We start from the raw sequence: 9,330 nt of genomic DNA on the forward strand, positions 1-9,330 counted from the left end.
GTCTGCTATTCCCATCTCTTTAAGACTTTTCCACAGTTTGTTGTGACCCACAAAGTTAAAGGCTTTGGTGGAGTCAATGAAGCAGAAGTAGATATTTTTCTGGAATTCTCTTGCTCTTTCTATGATCCAACAGATGTTGGCAATTTGATCTCTGGTTCTTCTGCCTTTTCTAAATCCAGCTTGAACATCTGGAAGTTCATGGTTCATGTACTGTTGAAGTCTGGCTTGGAGAATTTTGAGCATTACTTTATTAACAAGTGAAATGAGTGCAATTGTGTGGTAGTTTGAGCATTCTTTGGAATTGCCTTTCTTTGGCATTGGAATGAAAACCGACTTTTTCCAGTCCTGTGGCCACTGCTGAGTTTTCCAAATTTGCTGGCATATTGGGGTGCAGCACTTTCACAGCATCATCTTTTAGGGTTTGAAGTAGCTCAACAGGAATTCCATCACCTCCACTAGCATTGTTCGTAGTGATGCTTCCTAAGGCCCACTTGACTTCACATTCCAGGGTGTCTGGTTCTAGTTGAGTGATTGCACCATCATGGTTATCTGGATCATGAAGATCTTTTTTGTATAGTTCTTCTGTGTAGTCTTGCCCCCTCTTCTGCTTCTTCTGCTTCTGTTAGATTCATGCCATTTCTGCCCTTTGTTATGCCCATCTTTGCATGAAGTGTTCTCTTGATATCTCTAATTTTCTTGAAGACATCTCTAGGCTTTCCTTTTCTATTGTCTTCCTCTATTTCTTTGCATTGATCACTTAGGAAGGCTTTCTTATTTCTACTTGCTATTCTTTGGAACTCTGCATTCAGATGGATATATTTTTCCTTTTCTCTTTTTCCTTTTACTTCTCTTCTTTTCTTGGTTATTTGTAAAGCCTCCTCAGACAACCATTTTTCCTTTTTGCGTTTCTTTTTCTTGGGGATGGTTTTGATTGCTGCCTCCTGTACAGTGTTATGAACCTCCATCCATAGTTCTTCAAGCACTCTGTCTATCAGATCTAATCCCTTGAATCTGTTTGTCACTTCCACTATATAATCATAAGGGATTTGAATTAGGTCATACTTGAATGGTCTAGTGGTTTCCCTACTTTCTTCAATTTAAGTCTGAAGTTTGGTATAGGTCCCAACTACTGACAGAGTAAGCCCTCAGCCTTGGAGTTAGTGAGGCTGACCTTAGTAAGAAAAATTCAGAAACACAAAGTGAGCAAATACTGGTGGGAAAATGGTACCAACCAACTTGCTCAACACCAGGCAAACACCAGCCAAACACCAAGTTTAACCACAAAACTTCAGTTTGTAAATAAAATATCTGTAAAGTGCAATGAAGTGAAGCATAATGAAATATATATATATATATATATATATATATATATATATATATATATATATATCTTGATCTGTTTTTCTGACAATGCCTGACTAGCACACTATCCAATCAAACCCCTTCACCCATCATTTTAATATTGTATATGTGGAACAGGGCTGACCAGAGACATGTGGAAAGGCTGAGCAGAGACCAACAACTTAAAAGACATTCTTCCCATTATATCATATTTCCCAGTTGTATGGTGCCTTTCTTGGAGGTTCTCAATGTGCTATGTAAATATTAAATCAGTCTTCCTTCTGTCCCCTTGGGAGGCAGGAAGCCAGTATTATTTCACAGGCAAAGAAGCTGAGTCCCAAGGATTAAATGCCTTGCCCTGTTCACATAACTACAGGCAGTTAGGGGTGCTGGGAATGGGGCTTGGGGTTAGGAATCCCTGCCTGGGGTCTCTTGGCTCCCAAACAGCACCTTCCTTAAAGATAATTCTGTGTTCAAACTCTGTGGGAATCTTGTCCTATAACAGGGAAGTTATGGGGTTGCTGACATGCCACATACATTGTCCTTCCCTTGCCTGTTCATACAGAGTACATTTTCAGAAGGCAGGTTTAGGACATGTAGGCATTGTCTATAATATCTTCAATCCATCCAATCTGGGGACCAATATTTAGCCTAAACAACCATTCTGATGCTGAATTCATGACAATTCTATCAGGAGAAGATAGAAACAAGAGGGATGGACTCTTGATAGACATCTCACTCTGTAGGTTTCCATGTGTGCATTTCAGAAAAAGAAGGAGCTAAGAGTGGAGTTGACAAGCACCTCGCAGGAATGCATCACTCTGTTAGGTGTTAAACACTGCACTCACATTTTTCCCTCACTCTGTCACGGTGAAGACTTGGCCAGACCCCTTTTCACAGTTGCCAAAACAGAAACAGGGGGACTAGTTGATTTTTCCAGAAGCTGAGCTGAGGGTCTAAGAATTCCTGTTGCAATTTTAAGTCTATCAAACTAAATCCCCATCATCCTCTCGTGTAAGTTTCTAGATGTCAAATGGAAGTGGTTAGGCATAGATTGAGCATCTTGACACTGCTGTCAATCACATGTACATTTCAACAAATAACTTGGAATATTTCGCTTTCAACTACCATGTGTCAGGCACTATTCTAGGCTCTGGGGATACAGAAGTGAATAAAACAGAGCACCCTCCTTTTTGGGGGGGAATATCCACCAAAAATCAAATTGGTGCCATCAACAGGTTGGGGAGAGAAAGGCTTGCCTTGGAAGACACAGCCTTTACCTGGGGAAGAATGGCTTGAGAGCCTTGTTCAACGTCCTCAGAAACACCTTCACTTAAATAAAGTCCATGGAACAGACCACAGTTAAGATTTAGCATGGTGGGGCTCAGATGAGTCTCTAAGGAGCCAAGTTCCCCTTTATATTTCAGAGCATAACCAACCCTCAGACTGAGAGCAAGGTGGTTTCATTGACATTGATATCACACTGTTCCCTTTCACATCAGTATCCTTGGAAGCAAATGGAAATAAGCCACAGTTGAGAAGTGGAGAGAGGGTATATGTGTGATTATTCTAATGCTGCTCTGACTTTCCCTGAGATATTATCAAGGAGTGGTTCTTTCCCACAGGAAGTGAAGTCTCCTGGGGAGGTAGTAGAAGCCATGGCAGGCTGAATGGGATACAGTTCTTAAAAGGGAAGAGCCCTCCTGCTAAAGAGAAGACCGACAGCTGGGTCCACTCTCTATACTGTGAATTCACACACTGTGTAGCCTGGACCAATTCTCACCTCCGAGCACTTGCCTGAGTCCTCAGCTCTTCAGTACCTGTCCTGAGAATGTATGAAGCTGACTGAATAGCACACATGGGAAATTTCATTAAGACCCAAGCATACAGACCACTGTGTGTTTTCAATTTGCTGGTTTGATGTTTTGGCCAGCTGCATAGAAGAGTTAAAATCCTGTTGGAAAGTTTGCTGAGAAACAGGCTCTTATTCCAGAGGAAGGATCTCACAGGGTTTTTGGCTTGACGGGACACTGTGATGACTGTTGAGAAGAGCTCAACAGTCAACTCCTTTCAGGAGGAGAGCTCATTCCTGAAACCAGCTTCTATCACAGTAGCTAAAGCAGTGCTGCCCAGAAGTGTAGCTTCCTTTGCTCAGTTCTCTTATCTCCTCTACAAAGGGGAAATGTGAAAGGGAAATATAGAGGGATCTGCCCTCTGAGTACAATACCTACCTCCTTTCACTACGTTCTGACCAACCAGCCTCCCATCACCTAATGGATGGATTCTCTCCAGTATGACAGACACTGTAGAGACAGGAGACTCTTTACTCCTTTTTTACTGCTTTACTACTTCTTGACCCACTCCTCCCTCTATCTTCCCATAAGAGATGAAGATGTACTGATTTTGTTGCCCAGCACCCAGGACATGCCTCAGGTCACATTTGCCAGGAGCAGGCTCATGGTGCCTTGGAGGATTCCATGGATAGGGAGAGCCTTCTTGTCAGCGTCCTTCTGTACACTGTGCAGAAGTTCTCTTCACAGAGCATTCATTTCTTTTCTCCACCTCTTCCACACTTTACAATGGCATGCTAAGTAGGCCAGACTTCTCTCTAGTTCTTTTGCACCCCAAAGTTACATCTGAGTGGGTTGCACCAATATTTAGATTCAGGGTTAAAAACATAAGCTCCTCTTAGACAGTGAGCCTGAATCACATACTTCAACTCAGCTTCTACCAGAACGTTAAGCCCTGTCTGGTCCTAGGCCTGCTCAGTTATAAATTGAGTGGTACTGGAGTGCCTCTCATTATATAAGAATCCAATGTCTGGGTTGTTTAAAAGAAGCAAAACTTCTTAAAGAAAATTATTCATTAATAAACTGATTACTTATAAAATTAATATCTAACTGAAGACCCATTCTTTCAAGACATTAGTATCCATCCTACCAACATTATAGCAGATAATAAATTCAAGGACAGTAAAAGTGAAAACAAATTGTAAATATTGCAAAGGGTGCAGGATTTCATGAAGTTGAGGAAAGCGGTACCATAGAACTGCTTGAAATATGCCAAGTTAATAATAAATGAGAATATACACAGCTTGTGAAGGTGGTGGTTTAATCACTAAGTCATGTCCGACTCTTGCAACCCCATGGACTGTAGTCTGCCAGGCTTCTCTGTCCATGAGATTCTCCAAGCAAGAATACTGGAGTGGGTTTTCATTTCCTTCTCCAGGATATCTTCCTAACACAGGGATCCAACCTGGATCTCCTGCATTGTAGGCAGATTCTTTACCAACTGAGCTTACAAGGGAAGGCCTTATATACAACTTGACCAGTTAACAATTTAAGAAGAGAAAATAAAGATGTTGACAAAAATACAGAGCATGTGGGTAAAAATTAAAATTTTGAATATTTTTGCGAAAGTGGCCCTTTTCTGACCATATGGCCAAAGTCAAACTTGAAGTCAAAAATATTTTATCCTACCATTATTCAAGTGCATCTAAAAACCATTAGTGATCTGTTTGGCTGATCTATTGCTGCGTAAGAAACCACCCATATATTTAAAGACTTAATAACCATGTAAATTTCTCCCAATTCCTCTGGATGGTCTGGCAGTTCTGCTTTACATGGTACCTTTAAGATTCTTAGAAGTTTTCTTGTTTAGCTGAGAGGATCACTGAGATACTCTTTAAATCTTGCTCATGTTTTCACAGAGACGTTGACCCTGAGGTCATGTTTTACTAACAGCACTCTGGATTTCATCTTCAAACCAAGGCCATTTTTCACTTTGAGAAATTTTCCTTGGAGAGATGAAAGCAATTTTTTTAATCAAACCCACAAGGTCTAGTGCCTTTTCAGTTCTTCTAAATGTGCTTAAAATCTAAACATTTCCTTCTTTAGCTCAAGTAGCTCCTCCTGGACTTTACCACAGGTGTCTAAAAGGAGGCAGATGATACTTTCAACATCCTGTCCAGGAAAATCCTTAGTCAGACCCCAAGTTCATGAGGCACCTCTTCTAGTTCCCATATTTCCACCAGCATAGTTCCGGTAACTGTTCTGTGGCTATAGAACTCAAGTTCTCTTTCCTGCAGCTTCCAGTAGGATAGTCTTCACTGTGTTTCAGCCTGCACCAAACAGTCTCTTCATCATTCCTCCAAACTTCTCCACTCTACCACCAGGTACAAAATCAATGCCACCTGTGGTGGCAGGACTCCACATGGCTCTGTTTTAGCTATCGACTGCTGCATAACACATCACCCCAAATTTAATGGCTTCTCACAATTTCTTAGTCCTTCTTACAACTCTGGGGGTTGACCACAAGGTTACTAGGCTTCGAGAATGTTGCTGGCTTTGAGTTGGATGTCTAGAAGATCTAAAATGAACTCAGAGATGGATGGAAATCAGTACTGGCTGCAGGCTGGGAGCCCAGTTGGGAGTTGGCTTAAGGCCTCCATTCTCCTCCAAGTGGGCTTCTCCTCATGGCTGCTTATGCTTCTTCAAAGCATGGCAGATGGATTCCAAGAAAACAGAGCCCAATGTGGAAGGACTGACCAGGCTTTCACTTGCATTACTCTTCCTAATGCTCCACTGGTCAAGGCTCATCACATGGCCAAGTCCAGAATCAGCGTGTGAGGGGATACCCAGGGTACAAGTTTAAAGTAAGCCAGAATACTGAAGTGGGTAGCCTTTCCCTTCTCCAGGGGATCTTCCCAACCCAGGGATTGAACCCAGGTCTCCCACATTGCAGGCCAATTATTTACCAGGTAAGCCACAAGGGAAGCCCACAGTGTATATGAACCCTCTAACATGGACTTTATCATTTAACTATTGCAGCACTACAAGGTAAATATTATCAGCCTCATTTATTGATAATCAACTAAAGCAATAGTTTAGAGAGGTTATATTAACTTGCTTAAGTTCTCAGGGTCGTACTGCTAGTAAATGCTGGAGCCAACATTTAAACCTTCTATCCTATCTTCTCAATTAGTGATGGAAACCAAGGTTAATATTCCTCTTAGGGAGATACCATGATTCTGCAGTGGAATGCTGACCACATTTTTGACCAGGACGCCCTGCTGTACAAGGGGACTTCCGTGGTGGCTCAGACGGTAAAGCATCTGACTACAATGCGGGAGACCCAGGTTCAATCCCTGGGTTAGGAAGATCCCCTGGAGAAGGAAATGGCAATCCACTCCAGTATTCTTGCTGAGCAAAACAAGAGCAAAAAGCACTGAAGCTTGCAGAGGCCACTTCTACCTAGTAAAGTCCCCACATGTAAGATTGCCACCCAGAAATAGAGAGACCCATGGTCCTTCTACTTGGGCATCCTGAAATAATCCCAGAGCTGCATGTTATCCACTTTTAAGTCTCAAACTTCTGGAAATTTTTGTGACATGAGGAAAGCTGCTTTAATACTGCCTGAGGAACTAGTTTCATTCTGTACATTTGAATTACAAACAGAAGAGACTGAAGGAAATCTCTGTAACATGCAGCTCTGGGATTATTTCAGGATGCCTAAGTAGAGCGCACCATGGCTCTCTCTATTTCTGGGTGACAATCTTACATGTGGGGACTTTACTAGGTGGAAGTGGCCTCTGCAAGCTTCAGTGCTTTTTGCTCCTGTTTTGCTCCAGCATGTCTTACATTAATTTTCTACTAGATTCCTGAAAGTCGGATAAAGTAACTTGCACCTTTTAGCATGACACTATGATGGGTTTTATAGCACAGCAGCCAAACAATAGATATTACTACTACTACTACTAAGTTGCTTCAGTCGTGTCTGACTCTGTGCGACCCCATAGATGGCAGCGACCAGGCTCCCCCGTCCCTGGGATTCTCCAGGCAAGAACATTGGAGTGGGTTGCCATTTCCTTCTCCAGTGCATGAAAGTGAAAAGTGAAAGCGAAGTCGCGCAGTCATGTCCGACCCTCAGTGACCCCATGGCCTGCAGCCTTCCAGGGTCCTCCATCCATGGGATTTTCCAGGCAAGAGTACTGGAGTGGGGTGCCATAGATATTAGGCACCCCTCCCCCCAAAAAAGAGAGAGAGAGAAAGAAAGAAAGAAAGAAAACGAATACCACCAAAACTTAACAGATGGAACAAAAGACGTTCTCAGAGGAAAGTTTATAACAATAAATGTGTACATTAAGGAAAAAGAACGTTCTCAGATAAGCAACCTAATAAGGAACCAGAAAAAGCAGACCATAGGACCATATCAAGCCCAAAATTAATATAAGGAAAAGAACAGAATGTAAATAAATTAAATAGAAACTAAAAAAATAACATAAAATCAATGAAACTAATAAGCTCTGTTTTTTTAATATAAACAAATCTTTAGCTAGACTCATCAAGAAAAAGAAAGGGCTGAAATAAAATTTTAAATGAAGGAGAAGACATTACAAATGATAGGATACAATAACAAAGGATTGTTAGAGACTTCGATGAACAATTATATACCAAAAACTCGGATAACCCTAGCAGATACAGACAAATTCCTCTTTGTTCTCATATAGCAAAAAGTTCCTCAAATACCTAAAACACTCTTTTTTACTGTAGGCTTCTTTGAGACAATATGCAAGGTTATTATTATGTGACTTAGGTCTCTTTTCCATTTCTTTCACATTAGAACATTCCCCTTCCTTTCCCATGTCATTGAGTAGCTTGAAAAAACTGGGCTCAGAATTCTGAAGGACTTGCCACACTCTGAATAAGTTATGAAGCCATTTCTTAAGCTGTGAACCACCCCCTGGCCAGCTAGGATTTCTAGAGGCATATCGTTTGATATTGTGGACAATCTGCATTGTCTCACTTAATGAAACTGGTGCATGTATCATCTGTGTCCACACCACCCTACTCCTCCCCTGAATCCACTTAGAACCCCAAGCAATAGCTTTCTTCTCTAGGAGGTCCCTAACAGTTTTCCAAGGAGAGCTGAAAAGGAGAGTAGTGTTTCCACAACCCAGAGAAACAGAAGCCTAGGGTTGTGTAGGCGCTCTGCTGGGAAAGAACAAAAGTTGATTGTCTCAGGAAAACAAACAGCCAACAGTATCTGTGTTCTGGAAGAGGAAGCTCCTATCACAAACACATGTAGAGGACTTGCCGAGGTTTAGCAACAGAGTTGCCACATGTCTTCTTGGAAGGCAGGCAGCAAGCAGCAGGCTGAGGTGCTCAGGTGGATTTCATGTGAACCCAAGTTGCTCCTTTCCTTGTACTTACACGCAGCCTGCATCAACAGGTTAGAAACAATAATATGGATGAAGTACCTGCAGCTCGGAATACCTGGGGGCCAGCACCTTGCTCTGGATAATAAGGATCCTGGGCAGGGGGATTGATGAGCTGGCCAGGGGGCCTCTTCTACACACCACCCCAGCAGCAGTGGCAGCTCATCTTGGCCACATCTTGTGTGGCTTCAAGGTTCTGAACTTCAAGGCAAGAACTCATGCCTTCTGAGTTCCCACTCACCTGGGCTACTTTCAGGGTCCAGTTTCCTCCCAATAATCCAGGGGAGCCTGATAGGAATCCCTGGAGGAATCAGAAATGAAAAACTCTAGGATACTCCTTTTGATAAGCTAAGAGAGCAGCTCAAATGCAAACATGTACGTGCTTCAGTCTGGATGAACACACGCTGGCTGGCTGTCAGCTTTGAGCCAGGCTTGGTGCTCGGCACTGGGGTGTATGGAGAATATTCCAGACTACTCCAGACTGGAATATCCCACTCTTCCCAAAGCTGTCAGTCTGGGCACAGTAGTGTTCTATCCATCCCTGACCTTCTGTTTTTTGTTTTTTTTTTTTCCCCAAGTATTTTCAGAATGGATGCCAACTTAAATGTTTCTTCTATAGCTTATACTCCTCTTGCTACTGCCTTACACTATAAATGGATATCAAATCATACTAATTAAATACCATTAGCATCTTTGAAGCCTTTTCAGATGGCAGAGTGGTAAAGAATCTGCCTGCCAATGCAGGAGATGCAGGAGAGCTTGGGGTGATGCCC

This window comes from Bos indicus, chromosome 21 (genome assembly GCF_029378745.1).
Source record: "Bos indicus isolate NIAB-ARS_2022 breed Sahiwal x Tharparkar chromosome 21, NIAB-ARS_B.indTharparkar_mat_pri_1.0, whole genome shotgun sequence".
NCBI lineage: Eukaryota > Metazoa > Chordata > Mammalia > Artiodactyla > Bovidae > Bos > Bos indicus.